This window comes from Zalophus californianus, chromosome 2 (assembly GCF_009762305.2).
Source record: "Zalophus californianus isolate mZalCal1 chromosome 2, mZalCal1.pri.v2, whole genome shotgun sequence".
Classification (NCBI taxonomy): Eukaryota; Metazoa; Chordata; class Mammalia; order Carnivora; family Otariidae; genus Zalophus; species Zalophus californianus.
Window position 1 is genome coordinate 116,121,503 of NC_045596.1, and position 21,546 is coordinate 116,143,048.

The window sequence follows — 21,546 nt, forward strand, 5'->3', positions numbered from 1 at the left end:
CAGATTATCTTCACAAACTCACAGTTAAGGAGAAAGTACTAAGCAAAAAAAAAATTAATGAACTTGACTTACACCAATTTTTTCTTTAATGCATAAAAACAGAAACCAAAAACAAAACTGAAAGACAAGAGACTGGAAAAATTTATTCCCCTCCTTCCAAAAAAAAAGGGGGGGGGGGGAGGAACTCCTGCTAATTAATATATATATAATTAAAATTCTATTAAAGATTTTTATATAATCTATATTAAGATACACATTGGTAAATGTACAGTGAATTCTTGATATGGTTCTAGTTCTCATGTTGAATAATGTGTATTTATTAGATTATTAAAAATAAACAAACAGCCAGGCGCCTGGGTGGCTCAGTTGGTTAAGCGACTGCCTTCGTTTCAGGTCATGATCCTGGAGTCCCAGGATCGAGTCCCGCATCGGGTTCCCTGCTCAGCAGGGAGTCTGCTTCTCCCTCTGACCCTCTTCCCTCTCGTGCTCTCTATCTCTCAAATAAATAAATAAAATCTTTAAAAAAAATAAAAATAAAAAATAAACAAACAGCCATGCTTGGGCTAAGTATTTGTGTCATGAATCAAGGATTATGATTCATCTAATTTTGTGTAACTGGGGTCCAAGGAAGGGGGTTCAAAACCATATTGATTTTATTAGTTTCCCATCTAAAGTGTGAAAACCTGAATTGGTTCTTTTTAAGTATGTCACGTAAACTGAAAAATATTTACTAATCCTTTAACAAAGTCTCTTTTTTACAATTTAACAGGCTATATTAATTGTTTCTCATCTAATTGCTTCTTAATGCAATTCCTAATTTGTGAGAAAGCTGTATCAGCACAGGGGGTTAGTTATCTTGTTTGCTATTGCAGCAATCATATCTGAACAACTTAACAGAAGGAAAAAGGGCAATTCCATTTATATGACATTCAAGGAAAGATAAAACTGTAAGAACAGAAAATCAATGGGAAGGAGCTGATCTCCAAGGGCACAAGGAAACTTTTTGGGGTGAGAGAAATGTTCTTTTATTTTTTCAAAGATTTCTTTATTTGAGAGAGAGAGCGCGCATGAGCAGGAGGGACAGAGAATCTCAAGCGGACTCTGCGCTGAGCAAAGGGCCCGACTTAGGGCTCCATCCCAGGACCCTGAGATCAAGACCTGAGCAGAAACCAACAGTCTGATGCTCAACAGACTACACCACCCAGGTGTGCCTTAGGGTGATAGAAATGTTCTATATCTTGATTGTGGTAATGATTGTGCAATGCTATGAATCTGTCAAACTCATGGAAATGTAAAGATGAATTTCACTATACGTAAATTAAATTTCAATAAACAACTTTAAAGGAGGGGGAGAAGAGTGCTGAAAATTAGAATTTAATCTATTAAAGAGACACTCTTATTCAATATTAACGATATTATGATATTAAGAACTGTAGCTTGTAATCTAAATCCATACGCAGTTTTTTTTAATATTGTTTCTTTTTTTGTATTTAAAGATTTCATTTATTTTTGTGAGAGAGAGAGAGTGAGTGCAAAAGTCAGGAGGGAGAGGGGAAGGTGGGGGGGGGAGGGCGGGGTGGAGAAGCAGACTCCCCGCTAAGCAGGGAGCCCAATGCCGGACTCCATGCGGGACTTGATCCCAGGCCCCTGGGATCATGACCTGAGTCAAAGATAGATGCTTGACCAACTGAGCTACCCAGGCACCCACCCATATACAGTTTAATTCACAACTGATTCCTGCCGTTAGAATCAGTGAATTCTCTCCCCCAAAATCCTTATTATTCTTAGTCATTTTACCGGTAAAATTAAATGTTTTTTTTTTAAATTAAATGTTTTTAATAAGGAACTCAATTCCAAGTCTGACAGGAATTATATATATAGCTTATAATGCTAATATAAGAGTCTCGGGCGCCTGCGCGGCTCAGTCGTTAAGCGTCTGCCTTCAGCCAGGTCATGATCCTGGAGTCCCAGGACCACGTCCTGCTCGGCAGGAAGCCTGCTTCTCCCTCTCCAGCTCCCCCTGCTTGTGTTCCCTCTCTTGCTGTCTTTCTCTCTGTCAAATAAATAAAATCTTCTAAAAAATAATAATAAATGAGTCTCAATAGTAACAGTCTCACCATGTATTTTTCTAATTATTGAACCACACAATTTTATGCATTGCCTATTCATCCTTAGGCCCTATGAAAAAGGTATAATCATCCCCCCTTATTACATGAAGACTATTTTGACAGTATGCTCTCTATTTAAGAGCTAGTATGATTTAACAGTTAAGAGCCTGTTGGCTACTGCATCCCCAGAACACAGTAGGTGCTCAGCAAATATTTGTTGAATTTTGGCTTTACCTCTGACTATGTAATCTTGGACAATTATTTCTCTCTTTAAACTTCAATGTCCTCATCCATAATAAGATAGTAAAACAACTCTGGGAGGTAGGTGTGTTTAGTTCTTCTCATTCCTTACATAAAGTCTCTGGCACATTATGCACACTGAATGTCACTGAATTTATTATCATCTCTTCGATAGAATGCTGGAACTATATCATATTGCTAAAGCTTCATGTAAGAATAAAGCAGTAGCAGAATAGATGATAATACCTAAAACCTAACTGTTCTTCATGCAAAATTGAGATGTTCATTTTTATAATTTGTTAAAAGAAAAATTAGCACAACTTTTTTTTTATAACATTTTAAAGATATAAAAAGCAGGGGCACCTGGTTGGCTCAGTCAGAAGACCATGTGACTCGATTTCAGGGTTGTGAGTTTGAGCCCCATGTTGGGTGTAGGGATTACTTAAAACTAAATAAATAAACTTTTAAAAATAAATAAGGGGCATCTGGTGGCTCAGTTGGTTAAGCATCCGACTTCCATTTCAGCTCAGGTCATGATCTCAAGGTCCTGGGATCGAGTCCCACATTAGGCTCCATGCTCTTGGAATCTCCTTGGCATTCTCTCTCTCTCCCTCTCCTCTACCCCTCCCCCCATTCACGTTCTCTCTCTCTCTCTCTAGATAAAATAAAATCTTAAAAAAACATTTAAGGGGCGCCTGGGTGGCTCAGGCGTTAAGCGTCTGCCTTCCGCTCGGGTCATGATCCCAGGGTCCTGGGATCGAGCTCCTCATTGGGCTTCCTGTAGGAAGCCTGCTTCTCCCTCTCCCACTCGCCCTGCCTGTGTTCCCTCTCTCGTTGTGTATCTCTCTGTCAAATAAACAAATAAAATCTTAAAAAAAAAAAAACTTCTAAATAAATAAAAGGATAAACAATAAGCTACTGAATATTTTAAAAAAAGATTCCTTTGAGGGGCACCTGGATGGCTCAGTCGTTAAGCGTCTGCCTTCAGCTCAGGTCATGATCCCAGGGTCCTGAGATCGAGTCCCGCATCGGGCTCTCTGATCCACCGGAAGGCTGCTTCTCCCTCTTCCACTCCCTCCGCTTGTGTTCCCTCTATCACTGTGTCTGTCTGTCAAATAAATGAAAAAAAATCTTAAAAAAAAAAAAAGATTCCTTTGAAATGGGAATGAGATCATTTTGAGGCAACTAAGTCTAAGGAGTATACAGTTTAGAAATATTTGGGCCCGTAAGTCAGGACTGGAAATAATTTTGGCAGCAAGAGAACATGTCATAGGACCTACTTTAGGCCAAGGTGACTGATCTAGATATTTAAAATTGGAAGCTAGAAATTTATAAGATGAGAGAAATTTATAGGATAAATGCAACTGCAGAAATTGCATAGGATAAAAGAAAATTATTTTAAACTGGAAGAGATGTTAGAGCTCATTTTATAGAAGAAAAAACAGATGGAAGAGAAGAATCGGAAAATTGAGTGAAATAACTTGCCAACCATAAAAAAAATTTTGCATTTCAAGAGTCCCACACCATGGATAACAATATCTTAACATCCTCATTTACTCATGGCCCTGACATTCTTATCCAATTAAGATACGTGTTCTTAATCTTATATATTCATATGTGAAATATGTATGAATAACATATAGATAGGGTGAATTTAGATAATCTGTGACTTCATCTAAATTGTTTAAAATATTTTTTTAAGGTTTTATTTATTATTTATTCTGTCAGAGAGAGCACAAGCAGGGGGAGTGGCAGGCAGAGGGAGAAGCAGGCTCTGCACTGAGCAGGGATCCCGATATGGGACTCAATTCCAGGGCCCTGGGATCATGACTTGAGCTGAAAGCAGATGCTTAACTGACTGAGCCACCCAGGCATCCTTGTTTAAAATATTTTGATGCTTTTCAAGAACTACAATGACCAGGTTCCCAGGTGTAACCTCATCAATGTTGACTTGTTCAGCCTATTTTATTTTTTCCCTTTAAATTTTATTTATTGTTATGTTAATCACCATATATTGCATCATTAGTTTTTGATGTAGTGTTCCATGATTCAGTTTGTGCATAACACCCAGTTCTCCATGCAGAACGTGCCCTCTTTAATACCCATCACCAGACTAACACATCTCCCCACCCCCCCTCGCCTCTAGAACCGTTTGTTTTTCAGAGTCCATCGACTCTCATGGTTCATCTCCCCCTTCATTTTTCCCCCTCCTGTTATCTTCTTTTTTTTTAAACATATAATGTATTATTCGTTTCAGAGGTACAGATCTGTGATTCAACAGTCTTGCACAATTCACAGCGCTCACCATAGCAAATACCCTCCCCAATGTCTATCACCCAGCCACCCCATTCCTCCCACCCCACCCCCACTACAGCAATGCTCAGTTTGTTTCCTGAGATTAAGAATTCCTCATATCTAGGGGTGCCTGGGTGGCTCAGCTGGTTAAGCGACTGCCTTTGGCTCAGGTCATGATCCTGGAGTCCCGGGATCGAGTCCCGCATCAGGCTCCCTGCTCGGCAGGGAGTCTGCTTCTCCCTCTGATGCTCCCCCTCTCGTGCTCTGTCTCATTCTCTCTCTCAAATAAATAAATAAAATCTTTTAAAAAAAAATAAAAAAAAAGAATTCCTCGTATCTAATGATGTAATGTATGGTGATTAACATAACAATAAAAAATTTAAAGAAAAAAAGAATTTCTCATATCAGTGAGGTCATATGATACATGTCTTTCTCTGATTGACTTATTTCACTCAGCATAATACCCTCCAGTTCCATCCACGTTGTTGCAAATGGCAAGATCTCATTCCTTTTGATGGCTGCATAATATCCCATTGTATATATATACCACCTCTTCTTTATCCATTCCTCTGTCGATGGACATCTTGGCCCTTTCCACAGTTTGGCTATTGTGGACACTGCTGCTATAAACATCAGGGTGCACGAACCTCTTCGGATCCCTACACTTGTATCTTTGGGGTAAATACCCAGGAGTGCAAATGCTGGATCGTATGGTAGCTCTATTTTCAACTTTTTGAAAAAACTCCACACTGTTTTCCAGAGTGGTTGCACCTGCTTGCATTCCCACCAACAGTGTAGGAGGGTTCCCTTTTCTCCGCATCGCCGCCAACATCTGTAGTTTCCTGACTTCTTAATTTTAGCCATTCTGACTGGTGTGAGGTGTTATCTCATTGAGGTTTTGATTTGGATTTCCCTGATGCCGAGCGATGTTGAGCACCTTTTCATGTGTCTGTTGGCCATTTGGATGTCTTCTTTGGAAAAATGTCTGTTCATGTCTTCTGCCCATTTCTTGATTGGATTATTTGTTCTTTGGGTGTTGAGTTTGATAAGTTCTTTATAGAATTTGGATACTAGCCCTTTATCTGATATGTCATTTGCAAATATCTTCTCCCCATTCTGTCGGTTGTCTTTTGGTTTTGTGGACTGTTTCTTTTCCTGTGCAAAAGCTTTTTATCTTGATGAAATCCCAATAGTTCATTTTTGCCCTTGCTTCCCTTGCCTTTGGCAATGTTTCTAGGAAGAAGTTGGTGTGGCTGAGGTCGAAGAGGTTGCTACCTGTGTTCTCCTTTAGGATTTTGATGGACTCTTGTCTCACATATAGGTCTTTCAACCATTTTGAGTCTATTTTTGTGTGTGGTGTAAGGAAATGGTCCACTTTCATTCTTCTGCACGTGGTTGTCCAATTTTTCCAACACCATTTGTTGAAGAGACTATCTTTTTTCAATTGGACATTCTTTCCTGCTTTGTCAAAGATGAGTTGACCATAGAGTTGAGGGTCCATTTCTGGGCTCTCTATTCTGTTCCATTGATCTATGTGTCTGTTTTTGTGCCAGTACCATACTGCCTTGATGATGACAGCTTTGTAATAGAGCTGGAAGTCCGGAATTGTGATGCCGCCAGCTTTGCTTTTCTTTTTCAACATTCCTCTGGCTATGTGGGGTCTTTTCTGGTTCCATACAAATTTTAGGATTATTTGTTCTATTTCTTTGAAAAAAGTGGAGGGTATTTTGATGGGGATTGCATTGAATGTGTAGACTGCTCTAGGTAGCATTGACATCTTCACAATATTTGTTCTTCCAATCCATGAGCATGGAACGTTTTTCCATTTCTTTGTGTCTTCCTCAATTTGTTTCATGAGTATTTTATAGTTTTCTTAGTACAGATCCTTTGCCTCTTTGGTTAGATTTATTCCTAGGTATCTTATGGTTTTGGGCGCCATTGTAAATGGGATCAACTTAATTTTCTCTCTTCTGTCTTGTTGTTGGTGTATAGGAATGCCACTGATTTCTGTGCATTGATTTTATATCCTGCCACTTTACTGAATTCCTGTATGAGTTCTAACAGTTTTGGGGTGGAGTCTTTTGGGTTTTCCACATAAAGTATCATATCATCTGAAAAGAGTGAGAGTGTGACTTCTTCTTTGCCTACTTGGATGCCTTTAATTTCTTTTCGTTGTCTGATTGCTGTGGCTAGGACTTCTAATACTATGTTGAATAGAAGTGGTGATAGTGGACATCCCTGCCGTGTTCGTGACCTCAGGGGGAAAGCTCTGTTTTTCCCCAATGAGAATGATATTCGCTGTAGGTTTTTCGTAGATGGCTTTTATGATATTGAGGTATGTACCCTCTATCCCTATACTCTGAAGAGTTTTGATCAAGAAAGGATGCTGTAGTTTGTCAAATGCTTTTTCTGCATCTATTGAGAGGATCATATGATTCTTTCTTTTGTTAATGTATTGTATCACGTTGATGGATTTGCAGATGTTGAACCAACCTTGCAGCCCAGGGATAAATCACACTTGGTCGTGGTGAATAATCCTTTTAATGTACTGTTGGATCCTATAGGCTAGTATTTTGGTGATAGTTTTTGCATCTGTGTTCATCAAAGATATTGGTCTGTAATTCTCCTTTTTGATGGGGTCTTTGTCTGGTTTGGGGATCAAGGTAATGGTGGCCTCCTAAAACGAGTGTGGAAGTTTTCCTTCCATTTCTATTTTTTGGAATAGTTTCAGAAGAATAGGTATTAATTCTTCTTTAAATGTTTGGTAGAATTCCCCTGGGAAGCCATCTGGCCCTGGGCCTTTGTTTCTTGGGAGACTTTTGATGAGTGCTTCAATTTCCTTAGTGGTTCTAGGTCTGTTCAGATTTTCTATTTCTTCCTGTTCAGTTTTGGTAGTTGATACATCTCTAGGAATGCATCCACTTCTTCCAGGTTATCTAATTTGCTGGCATAGAGTTGCTCATAAAATGTTCTTATAATTGTATTTCTTTGGTGTTCGTTGTGATCTCTCCTCTTTCATTCATGATTTTGTTGGTTTGGGTCATTTCTTTTTTCTTTTTGGTAAGTCTGGCCAGGGGTTTATCAATCTTGTTAATTCTTTCAAAGAACTAGCTCCTAGTTTCGTTGGTCTGTTCTACTGTTCTTTTGGTTTCTATTTCATTGATTTCTGCTCTGATCTTTATTATTTCTCTTCTCCTGCTGGGTTTAGGCTTTATTTGCTGTTTTTTCTCTAGCTCCTTTAGGTGTAGGGTTAGGTTGTGTATTTGAGACCTTTTTTGTTTCTTGAGAAAGGCTTGTATTGCTATATACTTTCCTCTTAGGACTGCCTTTGCTGCATCCCAGAGATTTTGAACAGTTGTGTTTTCATTTTCATTGGTTTCCATGAATTTTTTTAATTCTTCTTTAATTTCCTGGTTGACCCATTCATTCTTTAGTAGGATGCTCTTTAGCCTCCATGTATTTGAGTTCTTTCCAATTTTCCTCTTGTGACTGAGTTCTAGTTTCAAAGCACTGTGGTCTGAAAATATGCAGGGAATGATCCCAATCTTTTGGTACCGGTTGAGACCTGATTTGTGACCTAGAATGTGATCTATTCTGGAGAATGTTCCATGGGCACTAGAGAAGAATGTGTATTCCGTTGCTTTGGGATGGAATGTTCTGAATATATCTGTGAAGTCCATTTGGTCCAGGGTGTCATTTAAAGTCTTTATTTCCTTGTTGATCTTTTGCTTAGATGATCTGTCCATTTCAGTCCGGGGATTGTTAAAGTCCCCCACTATTATTGTATTGTTGTCAATGTGTTTCTTTGCTTTTGTTATAAATTGCCTTATATAATTGGCTGCTCCCATGTTAGGGGAATAGATATTTAAAATTGTTGGATCTTCTTGTTGGATAGACCCTTTAAGTAGGATATAGTGTCCTTCCTCATCTCTTATTACAGTCTTTGGTATAAAATCTAATTTGTCTGATATAAGGATTGCCACCCCTGCTTTCTTTTGGTGTCCATTAGCATGGTAAATGGTTTTCCACCCCCTCACTTGCAATCTGGGGGTGTCTTTGGGTCTAGAATGAGTCTCTTGCAGACAGCATATTGATGGCTCTTGTTTTTTATCCAATCTGTAGCCTGTGTCTTTTGATTGGGGCATTTAGCCCATTTACATTCAGGGTAACTATTGAAAGATATGAATTTAGTGCCATTGTATTGCCTGTAAGGTGACTGTTACTGTATATTGTCTGTGTTCCTTTCTGGTCTACATTGCTTTTAGACTCTCTCTTTGCTTAGAGGACCCCTTTCAATATTTCTCGTAGGGCTAGTTTTGTGTTTGCACGTTCCTTTAGTTTTTGTTTGTCCTGGAAGCTTTTGATCTCTCCTCCTATTTTCAATGACAGCATAGATGGATATAGTATTCTTGGCTGCATATTTTTCTCGTTTAGTGCTCTGAAGATATCATGCCAGTCCTTTCTGGCCTGCCAGGTCTCTGTGGATAGGTCTGCTGCCAATCTAATGTTTCTACCATTGTAGGTTACATATCTCTTCTCCCGAGCTGCTTTCAAGATTTTCTCTTTCTCTCTGGGACTTGTGAGTTTTACTATTAGATGTCGGGGTGTTGACCTATTTTTATTGATTTTGAGAGGGGTTCTCTGTGCCTCCTGGATTTTGATGCCTGTTTCCTTCCCCAAATTAGGGAAGTTCTCTGCTATAATTTGCTCCAATATACCTTCTGCCCCTCTCTCTCTTTCTTCTTCTTCTGGGATCCCCATTATTCTAATGTTGTTTCATCTTATGGTATCACTTATCTCTCGAATTCTGCCCTCATGATCCAGTGGTTTATCTCTCTTTTTCTCAGCTTATTTTCCATCATTTGGTCTTCTATATCACTGATTCTCTCTTCTGCCTCATTTATCCTAGCAGGTAGTGCCCCCATTTTTTATTGCACCTCATTAATAGACTTTTTGATTTCGACCTGGTTAGATTTTAGTTCTTTCATTTCTCCAGAAAGTGTTTCTCTAATAACTTCCATGCGTTTTTCAAGCCCAGCTAGTATCTTTAAAATCATGATTCTGAACTCTAGGTCCAACTTCATACTAATGTCCATATTGAGTATGTCCCTGGCAGTTGGTACTACCTCTTGTTCTTTTTGTTGAGGTGATTTTTTCCATCTTGTCATTTTGTCCAGAGGAGAATAGATGAATGAGAGAACAAAATGTTAACAGGGTAACAACGTCCCCAGAAAATATACTCTAAACAAATCAGAAAAGACCTGAAACCAGGGGAAAAGAAAGGGAAAGAAAGAAAAAAAGAAAAAGAAAAAAAAGTTAAAAACAGAACAAAACAAAAAAAAACAGAGTATGATCAAGTATGATCAGGCTGGTGCATACATCAGTGCCACACACTGGATTTTGGGTGTATTTTGGTCTGTTAGAAGAAAGTGCCTCCCAAAATTTCAAAGAAAGAAAATCTTATATATGTACAAAAATAAGGGTTGATACGATGAAGGGATGGAATACGACTGTAAAGATGAAAATTATAAAAAAAGTTTTTTTTAAGATTTTTTTTGTTTGTTTATTTATTTGACAGAGACAGAGATTGCGAGAGCAGGAACACAAGCAGCAAGAGTGGAAGAGGGAGAAGCAGGCTTGTCGCCGAGCAGGGAGCCCGATGCAGGACTCGATCCCAGGACTCTGGGATCATGATGTGGGCTGAAGGCAGCCGCTTAACAACTGAGCCACCCAGGCACCCAAAATTATAAAAAATGTTATAAAAGGAATTGATAAGATAAGAAGTTGTTTCAAAAAAGAAAGAAGAGGATTTAAAAAAAAAGGGAGAGAATGTGATCAGGCAGGAGACTAGAACAAAGTCATACACTAGAGATTTAGGGTACATTTTGATCTGTTAGGGAAAACTGTATCTCAAAATTTTAAAGAGAGAACAACTTATATATATATATGCCAAAAATAAAGGTAACTACTATGAAGGAATAGAATATGACTCTAAAACTGAAAAATAAAAATGTTTTTTAAAAAGGGGATTGATAAGATGTTGGTTGAAAAAGGGAAAAAGAAAAGTTTTTAAAAAAAGACAGTTAAAAAAATTAACTTTGAAAAACTAAAGAATCATGGTAAAAAAAAGCCATGAATTCTATGTGCAGTATTCCCCTAGCGCTGGAGTTCTGCCGTTCTCATTGATCAGTAAACTTGGTCTTGGCTGGCTGTTCTCCTGATCTTCTGGGGGAGGGGTCTGTTGCCGTGGTTCCCAAATGTCTTTGCTGGAGGCGGAATTGCCCCGCCCTTGCCTGTCCCCGCTAAGTAATCCTCTGGGGTTTGCTCTTGGGCGCTTTTGTTCCCTGCAAGCTTTCCGTACAGCTTTGGAGGATGAGAGTGAAAATGGCAGCCTTCCAATCTCCACCCCAGAGGAGCCAAGAACTCGGGGCCCTGCTCCTCAGTGTGCCCCCAGAGAAAAGCAGTCAATCACTCCCGTCTCCCTGGTCTCTGGCCGCACTCCGTGCTCACCCAGCCTGTGACCGAGCATTTCTCTCTGGCACCCGACCCTGTGTGGAGTCTCCAAACCCAGCAGATCCCTGCGGTGTGCTCCCGCACCACTCCTCCTTGGGGAGGAAGGGGAGTCTACCCGGATCTGCTGCTTGTTGGGTCCCTGCTGGAGGAGCAGTGGCCTGACTGGGCCGTGGGTCACGGTTTATGGCTACCCCAAGCTGAGAGCCCACGCCTTGGCTCCATCTCTGCAGCCGGCTTCCCCGCTCCAATACCTGGGAGCTCTGCCACACTCAGGCACCCCCGGTCTTTCTGTGACCCCAAGGGTCCTGAGACCACACTGTCCCGCAAGGGTTCCACCCACCACTTAGCCACTGGAGCGACGTCCCTCAACAGAGCCGACTTCTAAAAGTTCCAGTTTTGTGCTCTGCTGCTCTATCACTTGCCAGAAGCCCCCAATGGGGGCCCCCTCCCCCGCCATCTATCCTCCCAAATATCACCTCGGATTCACTTCTCCGCACGTCCCACCTTCCAAAAAGTGTTCGCTTTTCTGTTCAGAAAGTTGCTGCTATTCTTTTCTTCGATCTCCTGTTGAGTTCGTAGGTGTTCAAAATGGCCTGATCCCTATCCAGCTGAATTCCTGAGACCAGACGAAATCCAGGTCTCCTACTCCTCTGCCATCTTGCTCGGTCTGTTCAACCTATTTTATGATGACTAAAATCTAATAGAGAAGTATCATCTAAAAATACCCTGGGGTCATGTGGGTGGCTCAGCTGGTTAAGCATCCAACTTGATTTTGGCTCTGGTCATGATTTTGGGGTTGTAAGACTGGGCCCAGCATCAGGCTCCGTGCTGGGCATGGAGCCTGCTTAAGATTCTTTCTCTCTCTCTCTCTCCCTCTCCTGTCCACCCCCACACTCACCATTAGCATACATGCACTTGCACTCTCTTAAAAAAAAAACAAAACAAAAAAGGAATTAAAAAATACTTTGAATAATCAAACTTTACAGTTATTTAAAGAACTGATGAGCAAAGAGACAAGACAATATCAACCTGACTTGGCTGCCTACAGTCACTACTGGACACTCCTTTAATATTATTATCTTCCTAATCTCTGTTACCATTTCACATAATGGTCAAATTCTAGGGCAGCAATAATAAGGGTCAGAATAAGTATATGGAGAAAGCAACCACATTAAGCACATTTTAGAATCCAACCTATCTCGGGGTGCCTGGGTGGCACAGCTGGTTAAGCCCCCAGCTCTGGTCATGATCTCAGGGTCCTGAGATTCAGCCCTACATTGGATTCTGTGCTCAGCACAAGTCTGCTTGGGTTTCTCTCTCCCTCTCCCTCTACCCCCACAAAATAAATCTTTAAAAAAAATTATAGAATCCAACCTATCTTGAGGCTGAAGATAAGCAACAAAGTTTTGATTATTTATCAACAACCCCAAATTTATGTAACTATTCATTCCCAGACTTCATTAACTATTTGTAAGAAATACTAAATTATGGGAATAAATATGTTTAGCCATGTATATTCTGCAAATAAGCAAACTTCCAAATCAATTAAGAACCAGACAAAAGGACTTGTACTAAGAGGTTTAGTTAGGGAAAAAGTAACAATCAAAGTCAAGGCTTATGCCCTGACTATTGCTCAGATGTTTGAAAAGTCTAAAGTCTGGTCACAATAACCAGACTTGTTTATCCAAAAAGAGATACATAAAAAGCTTAGAAGACTTGTTTCAACTGGCTTATGGTAGTTAAGCAACTCCTTTACAGGAGGCTAGGGCTAGAGGTGGTTGGGATATATGGCACATTCCCAGTCATTAAGAAAGCCTAAAATCTAGTTCAGTTCTATTCCAGAAACCAGATTGGGGGAATTTTTCTTTTTTAAGGAGGGATAAATTGCTAGTCCAGCAACTGCCATCCTAAAGATTTTAGTGTATTTGTTTCTAAAACCTTAGCCAACTTCCTCACTTTCATGATTTAAAAAGGAAGCAAAACTGCCTTACATAAGAATCTTTTTTAATATTCTAATTTGATAGGATATGAATCCATTAAGTGAATTTATCCTAGAGGAAAGTCAATAACTAGCTTAGTTTAGAATATTTTTCCTTCTAGGGGCGCCTGGGTGGCTCAGCCATTAAGCGTCTGCCTTCAGCTCAGGTCATGATCCCAGGGTCCTGGGATCAAGCCCCACATCGGGCTCCCTGCTCAGCGGGGAGCCTGCCTCTCCCTCTGTCTGCCACTCCCCCTGCTTGTGTTCCTGCTCTCACTATCTCTCTCTCTGTGAAAATAAATAAAATCTTAAAATAAATAAATAGAATATTTTTCCTTCTTTTTCCAAAAATAAAGGGATAATAATAGGTAACATTCATACAGCACTTGCTCTGTGCCAGGCATTGTTTTAAATTCATTATATGTGTTAATCTATTTAATTCTACACAATCCTACAAAACTGGTATTATCATCCCCATTTTATATTTGGGAAAATTTGAGGCATGGGGAGATTCAAATAATTTAGCCAAGGTCAAGCAACAGGCAAGTGACAGAATCACAATTTCAACGTAAGCAGTCTGGCTCCAGAGTCTACCTATGCTCTTAATCTTTAAGTTTTTCTGCCTCATGATTATACAAGTATCTTTGTTTTTGTTTTATTAAAACTATGAAAGAATCACACAGAATCTCTCCCACCCCAACCTGGGAGATTCTTCTATCTAATTTCCTACTGGCTCATAACATGGGCAATTAGAAGGCTTAAAATATGTTAAGTGGAAATTATATATATCGTATCTACATTAAGCATACAGATTTTTCTTTCTCTTTTCAAAAAAGGTGGGGGGCGGTATGGGCAGGTGGATGAATTCTTTAACTCACAAATTCTCTCATATAAGTTCTGTAGGCCTTAGGGAGAAAATGACAGAAATTCTACTTTGCTCTCTTCAAGGTTGAGTTAAATTCTCAGATACAGGCCTTATATCCTAATTCAAGTTTACTCATATTTCAAATAAAAGAACTCCCTGAAACCAAAATATAAACATTTTCATACTGCTACTAAAAAGGCCCCCTGCAGGGGCACCGGGCGGCTCAGTTGGTGGAGCATGTGACTCTTGATCTCGGGGTTGTGAGTATCAGCCCCAGATTGGGTTCAAATAAAAATCCTTAAAAGTAGATGATAGATAGATAGATGAATAGACAGATATAGATCCCCTGCAGAAGCAACTAGGGGAAAAAGTACATGTACTCTCCCACTTTGAGACCTGAACTATTTACAAGGTGATTTCTCTACCTAATTAAGCCAAGGTTTACAGCTCCCTCCTCAGGGCCTGAAACATGGGCACATATGGGCCCACAGAATTATAATGAATGGATGAATGAACAAATGCATGCTTATTTTTATTTGCAGAAGATGATATTTAGTCCTTCATTGTACCTAGGACTCTGATCACCAGGCAAAGGTAAATAAACTGCTTCCCCAGAGGTTAAAACACAAATGTTCAGCTTCAGCAGGGCAGAATCTCTTTTAGTCTTAAAGAGGTGTGTCAGGAGTCTCACAGATTTCAACATATGGTTGCATTCATGGAAACAGTCAGGATATGTAGCAAGCAAGAAAGGAAAGAGCCACAGATATAAAATGGAGGAATCCATCAGCAGGCTTCCTTATACTCTCTCCTTCCCATGAGGGGAGGGCATGCAGAACTTACTCTTCCCCCGCATCAACAAAAATGCACCAACATATGTGTAATGTTTCTGCCCAGGGAAGCCCATCAGAGATACGGCACCCAAAGTTTTATTGAGGCCTGCTCACATGGGTACCCTTTGCCTCATATATACCAAAATTCCAGATCCCCAAAAGGAAAGCAGGTGTTCAACATAAACCATATTGTTTGCAAACAGTCTAGGCACAGTGAATCATACTTTTTTTTTAAAGATTTAATTTATTTATTTGAGAGAGAGCATGCCTACATGAGCAGGGGAAGGGGTAGAGGGAGAGGGAGAAGCAGACTCCACGCTGAGCGGGGAAGCCGATGTGGGGCCCAATCCCAGGACTTGATATCAGAACCTGAATTAAAGTCAAATGCTTAACCAAATGAGCCACCCAGGTGCCCCACAGTGAATCATCCTTATCAGTTACTGGAAACACTCTGAGAGCCAAGTTCCCAGATGCTAGCCACGGGCCAACCTTGCAAACAGGCCTTTCTTTGGAGAGCAGTGTCAGACCTACTATGTTAACTCTTTTCTGCACAGAAAGTTATTTAACTTTGTGAAGTCTCAGACTTATCTGTAAAAAGGAAAAAATAATAGAAACTACTTCACAGCTACAATGACTATTACAGTGTAACAATCATGGTATTGTTATCCAGTGTGATGGGAAGACTTCATAAAGATAAAAAAAAAAAAAAGACTTCATAAAGATCACTTTGTGATAATGATGAGGAGGACTACAGAAAGTTACAGATAATGTAAAACTTCAACTTAAAACTTAATCTTCAACCCAGCAGCAACTTTTAGAGGAGGATAAAAACCATAATGATCTGGAATGAAGAGGACATAGACCCCATCTTTCTCCTGTAAAAGATATGCTAGGATTAAAATGCTTTATCAGTATAGAGTGATATTATGATTGAGTTTAAGTGCTTAGATATGACATAGTAGAACAGCATTTCCACTTCCAAAAATTAAGTAAAAATTCATGAAGGCAAACTTCCTGGAACATTCTCAACCCATCCAGATCACAAAATAAAACCTAAAACATGAGCTTGTCCTGGAAGTTTATTTAATCACACTATTAGAGAACAAAAAAGTAAGAGGAAACAATTTACTAATCCTTTTACAAATGAATATACTTTCTAATTCTTACTAATTATAATCTAAAATTAAGATAATCATTACATTTAGATTTAGAATGGCACATGCTTAACACAGAATTGAGATTAGTAAGGAGAACTTACTTTTTTATTCATGTATCTAAATGATACCCACTGCAAGGTTATAAATAAAATTACTCAAATTGGACAGTTTACTCATGAAAACATTGAAACTTTGGCCTTCAAGTATAGATAAGAAACCAAAGGATTCTGAGATTTAATATTTATCCTGAAATCACTATGTTATTTGTTTGTTTTATCCCCAATTCATGAATTTAACTTCTTTTCTTACATTATTTATAAAGCTTAGCCCTATAATCAATCTACCACAACGTCCAAGTTTCCTCATTATCGTTGATTATGGCTGAGTAGAAACCTATAGAACATATAAATTACCAGATCAGAGAAATTTTTTGGTTTTGTTCTTTGGCCAAATTTATAATCCAATAATGCAAATTAACATATGCTAGCTTGGGAACCAAAACAAATTAGCTTTATTCTATCTTAAATGAATCATATCAAGGATACTAAAAATATTAGACAGTAGTTTTTTAATTGTCTGGATTTTATCCTGTCCCAAATCATCTTTTTGTCATTCCTCTGTAATGAAGTAAAATGGGTGTTTTTCACATGCTTAGTGCAAATCTTTCTACCACCCCATCAACACAAACTAGAATGTAAGCTCCACTGCAGCTGAGCCATAGCTATCCTAGTCATCATTGTATATACACCTCTCAGAAGAGTGTCTGGCACATAATAGACTACAATTTTAACTCCTGACTCAAGTTTTCTTGTTCTTGGCTTCCTTCTTCTATTCTACTATCATTAATATATATACATATGTGTCCTTTGTTAAGCTACTTTAAATCATTTTGGGGGAAAAAGCAAGCACCTTTTAACAAATATATATACAATATTGAATATAGTCAAATTAAATGGTTAGTGAATAAAGGGGCAAAGAAATATATTCAGACACACAGTGTAAATCAGTATTAATAGAGAATTAGAGTAATTTAAAAATACTTTCCAAATTATGATATATCTGAGTTGATTGGATATAGCTAGCTTATTTGAAATATATTTTCAATATATTTTAAATACTAAAAAAGTATATCTTAAATATTATAGAGAAGTGCATTTAATTATACTTATTTTTATTTATTTATGTGAGAGAGAGAGAGACAGAGAGCACAAGAGGGGGCAGGAGCAGAGGGAGTGGGAACAGTACACTCCCTGCTGACCGGGGAGTCCAACACAGGGCTCAATCCCAGGACCCCAGGATCATGACCTGAGCTAAAGGCAGCTGCTTAACCAACTGAACGACCCAGGTGCCCCTAGAAAAGTACATTTTAAATATTAAAAAAAACAATACATGACATTATAAAGGGAAATATTGGAGATTACTAGTCACTTTATAAAAACCATAGCTTACTTTTTAAAAATAAACAATAGCGGTACTTTGAAAAGGTAGTTTATCTTCAAAAATTTTATTCACGGCGCGCCTAGGTGGCTCAGTCGTTAAGCATCTGCCTTGGGCTCAGGTCATGATCCCAGGGTTCTGGGATCGAGCCCCACATCGGGCTCCCTGCTCCGCGGGAGGCCTGCTTCTCCCTCTCCCACTCTCTCATGTTCCCTCTCTCACTGTGTCTCTCTCTCTCTGTCAAATAAATAAAAAATCTTTAAAAAAAATTTTATTCACATAAAGCTTTAGTGAACTATATTCCACACTGTCTAATCTGAAGTAATTTGAACTCCTAATTATTTTATGTTAATATTAGTTAGCCAAACAAAAATAACTGTGACTGGAGCACCTGGGTGACTCAGTTGGTTAAGCCTCTGACTTTGGCTCAGGTCAGGATCTCAGGGTCCTGGGATGGAGCCCTGCTCAGCAGGGAGTCTGCCTGTCTCTCTGCCTCTCCCCCCTCCCCAGCTCCTGCATTCTCTCTCTCAAACAAAAAAAATAAAATCTTTTAAAAAAATAGTAAGAATAACTGTGACTGGTGATGGGTATTAAAGAGGGCATGTACGGCATGGAGCACTGGGTGTTATACGTAAACAATGAATCATGGAACACTACATCAAAAAATAATGATGTAATGTATGGTGATTAACATAACATAATAAAAATTAATTAATTAATTAATTAAAAAAAGAATAACTGTGACTGTTTTTGCTAGTGAAATGGAGGGGGGAAAAGTTATATTTAGAAAGTCAGTCATCATACAACTAATTACATCATGTTATCTGTATATTTTAGCCCATAATTATGAACAGTTGAAATTATAATTTTATAATACTAACATGAATTGGTTAAAATTATTATCATAAGAATCTCTGCCATTGCTATAACTGTACTACAAATTTAAAGTTTTCTAAACATTGGTATTTTATTTTATTTTTAGGTAGCTAAATTTCAAGAAAGAAACAGGGAAGTTATTTTCCCTGCTGTTCTTTATAAAGCTAAAATCATTGAGAGAAAATTCTACATACATTTACTCACACTCAAAAACTGTTACAGAATAAATTACAAAGTGAGCTGTAAATTAACTCTTTACTCAAGAATGAAGGTCACTACAGTATTTTTCCAGTGGGTTCCCACTACATTAAAAAAAAAAAAAATCTAAAGTCTTAAACATGGTCTATATAAAGATCAACCCAGGGTTAGCCCATCCCGTTTCTCTAACCTCATTCATCTCTCATCTCTCTTTTGCTGGCTTGCTGAGCTCCAACTACAGTGGCTCTATTCCCACAACACAAGAAGCTTATTCTGTACCTCCTATTCTCTAGGCTACAGGCTCCTACAGATCATCCACAGACTGAATCCTCCTCACCTACCATACAAATATCACCTCAAGTACCATCCCTTCAGAGAGATATTTCTATCACGGCTCCCCTGTTCCAATTATATTCCATTGCCATGTAGCTCCCCCATCAGTCTCTATTTGATATCACATTCCTTTATTTTGTTTCTTCATTATATTTATAATGAAAATTATCTTATTCATTTATGTTTAATGTCTGTCTCCTCCACCAGAATGTAAATTCCATGAGAACAAGCACTGCATGTATCTTGTTTACTACAATCACTCAAGGATCTAAAATGAATTAATACTATACTATTAAATGTACAGGCTGAGATGAAGATTTTGGTATTTTGTAACCATTCTCACACATACTGCTCTCTTAGGCTTCTTCCATTTTTTTCTACCCATTAGCACTTACCATGAGAGACTAGGTTAACTCCAACAAATATTGACAAGCAAGTAGAAGAAATACAGATGAAAATTACTGAACATAATTTAAAAATAAAACAAGCATCATTTTAGAATTTAACACATAGTTTAGATATCATCTACCTAAAATGTAATTTTATCTGAAATTAAAGAAATCATGTTTAAAGAATTAAAGGAAAGTATGACAACTACAACTCAAAAAAATGGAGAATCTTAATAAAGATATAGGTACTATATTAAAAAACAGGAAAAAATGGAAATTCTGGAGATGAAAAGTATAAGAGTTGAAAAGTACACAACAAGGGGCACCTGGGTGGCTCAGTCGATTAAGCGTCTGCCTTCGGCTCAGGTCATGATCCCAGGGTCGTGGGATCAAGGCCCGCATCGGGCTCCCTGCTCTGCGGGAAGCCTGCTTCTCCCTCTTCCACTCACCCTGCTTGTGTTCCCTCTCTTGCTGTCTCTCTCTCTGTCAAATAAATAAAATCTTAAAAAAAAAAAAAAGAAAGAAAAGGAAAGTACACAACCAAAATTAAAAATTCACTAGCAGAGCTCAAGAGCAGATCTGAGTTGACAGAAGAGTCAGTGAATTTGGAGATATATCAATAGAAATTACCAATTCTAAAGAACAGAAAAAAAGAATTTTAAAAAATGAACAGAGCCTCAGAGACTTATGGGATACCACCAAGCACCCAACATACATGTAATGTGAGTTCCAGAAGGAAGAGGGAGAAAAGGGCAGAAAAAATATTTGAAGAAATTATGGTCAAAACTTGCCAAACTGTTGAAAAATATTAATCTGTAGATTCAAGTTTAAGGAAAAGAAAGTAGGATAAACACAAAGAGATCCACACCTAGACATATCATTATTGAAAGTCAAAAACAAAGAAAAGCTTAAAAGCACAAAGAGAAAAACAACTCATCAGAAACAATGGAGGCCAGAAAGCAGGAGAGGACATAGTCAAGGTACTGAAAGAAAAAGAAAATGTAACAAAGAATTCTATATCCAGCAAAACTATTCTTCAAAAATAAAGGCAAAATAAAAGCAATCCAAAAAACAAAGATTGAAATAATTCACTGATAACAGATCTGGCTTACAAGAAATCCTAAAGGAAGTCCATCAGACTGAAAGAAAATAACCAGCCCATAACTCAAATACACAAAAAGAAATAAGGAGCACCATAAAAGATAAACATATGTGTAAATATAAAACACTGCTTAATACTTTTTTCTTCTCGGGGTGCCTGGGTGGCCCAGTCAGTTAAATGTCTACCTTCAGCTCAGGTCATGATCCCAGGGTCCTGAGAGAAGAGTCCTTCATGGGGCTCCTTGCTCAATGGGGAACCTATTTCTCCCTCTCCCTCTACCTGCTGCTCCCCTTGCTTGTGTGCACACTCTCTCTCTGTGTCAAATAAATAAATCTTTAAAAATATATTTTTTTCTTCTCTTAGTTGTTTTAAAAGACACACAATTGCATAAAAAATGTAAAACAGTGCTGTCAGGCTTGTAACACACAAAAACTTAATATGTATGACAATACTAACAGGTACGATGGGGAGGAAATGGAGCAAAGTTTCTACATTTTACCATAATTAGTCAATCTGAAGTAGACTATGACAAAGACACATATTGTAATCCCTAGGGCAACCTAAGAAAATAACCCAAAAGATCCAGTTAAAACACTAACAAAGGAATTCAAATGATACTCTGGAAACTATCAACTCCAGAAGAGGCAGAAGAGGACGAGCAAAGAAATAAAAAAGAAATGAGACAGGGCACCTGGGTAGCTCAGCCGGTTGAGCATCTGCCTTCAGCTTGGGTCATGATCCTGGGGCTGGGGTCCTGGGATTAAGCCCCGCATCAGGCTCCCCTCTCAGCTGGGAGTCTGCTTCTCCCTCTCCCTCTGGCCCTCTCTCATGCATGCGCCCTCTCTCTCTCTCAAATTAAAAAAAAAATGAGATACATCATTGCAGCTATAAATCTGAGTATCAGTGATTATATTAAATGTGGACAGATTAATAAACCCTCCAGTCAAAAAGCAGAAATGTCGCACTTTTTAAAAAAAAAAGCATGTTATGCTTTGCTGTTTATAAGACACACTTTAGACGCAAAAAACAAATAGATTTAAAGTAAAAAGTTGGAAAAATACTTGCAATACAAACAGTAAGCATAAGAGAGCTGGAGTGGCTATACTAGAGACAAAGAGGAATCTTTCATAATGATAAAGATCAGCTTATCAGTAAAACAATTATGTATGTATAGTGTAACTAACAACAATGCCCCCAAAGCATGAAGCAAAAATTGACAGAACTG

General features: G+C 38.5%; 1 protein-coding gene across 5 annotated transcripts in view; it reads right to left on the minus strand.

Moving 5' to 3' along the window:
* ELF2 (E74 like ETS transcription factor 2) overlaps nt 1-21,546 on the minus strand; it is a 114,917-nt gene that overhangs the window by 82,791 nt on the left and 10,580 nt on the right. Inside the window, exon 1 of one of the 5 annotated variants that reach the window (XM_027598560.2) lies at nt 3,303-3,321. The exons of the other annotated variants lie outside the window; for them this stretch is intronic. The gene's annotated coding sequence lies outside the window, so the exon portion shown is untranslated. Of the gene's footprint in view, nt 1-3,302; nt 3,322-21,546 lie in introns of those variants that run through there. 5 annotated transcript variants of the gene reach the window in all.